This window comes from Pyxicephalus adspersus, chromosome 4 (assembly GCF_032062135.1).
Source record: "Pyxicephalus adspersus chromosome 4, UCB_Pads_2.0, whole genome shotgun sequence".
NCBI lineage: Eukaryota > Metazoa > Chordata > Amphibia > Anura > Pyxicephalidae > Pyxicephalus > Pyxicephalus adspersus.
Genome location: NC_092861.1, coordinates 56,884,632 through 56,887,511, shown reverse-complemented (window position 1 = coordinate 56,887,511; position 2,880 = coordinate 56,884,632). Strand labels below are relative to the sequence as shown.

General features: G+C 36.5%; 1 long non-coding RNA gene across 1 annotated transcript in view; it reads right to left on the bottom strand.

Annotated features, from left to right (window-relative positions):
* Window positions 1-1,854: 1,854 nt before the first annotated feature.
* The window catches only part of LOC140328554 (uncharacterized), a 17,408-nt gene continuing 16,382 nt past the window's right edge, over window positions 1,855-2,880 (bottom strand). The window contains exon 4 of the long non-coding RNA XR_011920306.1: window positions 1,855-2,315. This is a non-coding gene — a long non-coding RNA (uncharacterized lncRNA). The remainder of the gene's footprint in view (window positions 2,316-2,880) is intronic.

Here is a 2,880-nt window from a genome sequence, read left to right as displayed (position 1 = left end):
GGATGCTTTAAAAATGTATCTAGTGTTATTTTTTTTTTAAATGGACAGGATTCCCTTTAAATTTCAATTAAATCCTTGAATGAGAGGTCCTATGTGCTACAGTAATAGTACCAAACTGGCTCAATTGCTCTCTTACTGCAGTGCAGGGATTTGACATTTGGGGCTATATAAAAACAGGCGATCTGGCATTCCCTCATACATTCCCCGGTGGAATCAATTACTGCTATTGAAACACATGGACTTGGAAGATTTCCACAAAGTAATGTCTGAGGTAATGTCAGATTCTCTGTTTTATAAATAGAGCCCTTAATGATGGGAGCATGATGGGTTCACAACGCTGGTTCATTATGATTGACGGATGCATTAAGACATGGTTTGATGTTAGTTATAATGTATACAGACATTCAGTATAATGAGCATTGTCACAAATATCACAAAGGGAGAAAACTGCAAGTTAACATACAATACACACATTTTGATGAGCTCCCATTTTTTTAATAAGTAATGAATTGGAGAATAATGCAGTTCTCAGCACCTCAAAATCCAGCATGTACATTTTCACATATTGACAAATATTACAAAACAATTGAGGGCACAATCATATTTCACTAACTTTCTTATACTAGAAAGGGACATTTTTTTGTATTTTGTAGCCAAGAGATACACTCAGCTTGTAGATTCATTATTGGCAAAAAGGGAGCAGAACACAAACACAAAAAAAGAAACACAACACAAACATGATGATGCAATGTGGCTGTTATGGGATATCCATGTTTGTTATTGAAATATAATACTATAGACACAGTCATATCCAGCTTAAAGAAGTACCACTGTGGGAGAATGATGGCTGAGAGTTTGCTCATTTAGGGTTTGCCCATTCCCATCCATCTAAGTTGTCCCTGATACAGAAAATGAGAGGTAATCTCCTATAAACATATATTATTATTATTATTATTATTAATATTAATAATAATAATAATAAACAGGACTTATATAGTGCTAACATATTATGCAGTGCAGTATATATTTATTAATAAAAATGGAATTTCTAGACTCCCCCCTAACTGTGTTTGTTGCCATAATGTTACTGTTGGAAAGTTAGGGGGAATGCCTCCAGTGACCCAGTCAGCCAATAAATTTGGCAGAGGCCTCTGTTTTAGGCTGGAGTTCCTCTTTAGGTAAGAAATGGAAGGCCAATGTTCCAGTACCCATTAGGGGTGATCACCTTTTCTTATCTGTTCTGTCTCTGTGACAATGGGAACCTTAATGAAGGACAGACATGCACACAGCTGTTTCATTAAAAATCACCTTGATGATAGTTTAGAATAATCAGATGGTAATGCACAGATGCAGTTGCCAGGATGGTGCTACTTTCACACTAATGGGAATTAAATATCCATCAAGGGATGGGCATAGCCTGGCATTAAGTACAATACATTAATGCTGGGGCACATCTAAGTGCTGTATATTCCTGGAAATCAGGGAGAATGTCTGCAGAAGGTAATGGGGTTTAAATAAAACCTGCAGATGATGTAACTGACTGTAACCAAATACACTGACCTTCTGGAGGAAACAGATCTACTCCTGTCTACCACTTAGCACTGTCACTCTGGCTTCCAGGATTAAACATGAAGGGATTTTGTAACGAACCTCTCTTTGTAAAAAGTGGGGCAGCCCTCATGCAGAACATTTCGTTTCCATGCCACACTAGCTTCTCTGCCTGTGGTTTTAATTTTCCAGAGCTTTTCAAGGAATATATAAAATATAAATATCCATCTAGTGATATATACACATGTAAAAAGTAACTGTCACCTATACCTGTGGAGAAATGCATGGAAGGTTTTATTATTTTAACCTAGAAAATCAGATCAGGGTCCTCAATGCTGATGGTAAAGACCTTTTGACCTTGAGCTTGATTCTACAGTATTGTCATTGAAACACACAAAATACCTGTAGGTTTAAAGGGCTAAAAAATGAAAGAGAATTGATTTGTATTAATTTGTGGTTGATTCATGAGAAATCAAATGATTCAAGTAAAATTCCAGGACTGTGGTTTAGCCCTGTTCATTTTCCTTTTGCTACATTACTGCCAAAGGGACCCTAATTTTTGATTGTATTACACTCCAATATTTCTTTTTCTTTTTGCAGTGGTCCTGCACAAATTCTAGACCAATGACATTTACAGACAATCTGCTTGTTTGAACTGATTAGAAGCTGAATTCAGCAGTAATGTGCCATTAGTCCCTTGAAGCCCTTTATGTCCAAAAACTGCAGTTTCACCCGTGTAAAAACCCTTTGTCTGGAATCAGTTCATTCTGTTGAGTGGAAAAAAAGGCAAAAACACATGAATATAATTAGCAACTAAGTACGCTATTTTAACAGTATTTCAGCCAAACCAAACTTTATATGTTAGGAAACTGTACAAGATCTTGAACTTTGGAGAGAGTAAACAAAAACACAAAATAAAAGCATTCACTAAAAATGAAGACTTGAACAGCAAACAGGGAACATAGTGTACCTTTTACCTGCTTTTTATGCAGGAGTTGTCACACCACACTATTATTATTAATAATAAACAGTATTGATATAACGCCAACATATTACTCAGCTCAAATGACAGATAAACACAGACAGTAACATAGGAGGAGGAGAGGACCCTGCCCAGAACAATTTACACATTTTTGTGTTGTTAAAATGGTGCAAATAGAAAGCCTCAGCTGAAGATTTTATATATACCGTATTTTTCGGACTATAAGACGCACTTTTTCTTCCCCAAAACTGGGGGGGAAAAGTGGGTGCGTCTTATACACCGAATACATGTTAAATATACCGGTAATTAAAAAAAATCATACTCACCCGATACCGCGATCCCGCGATGCT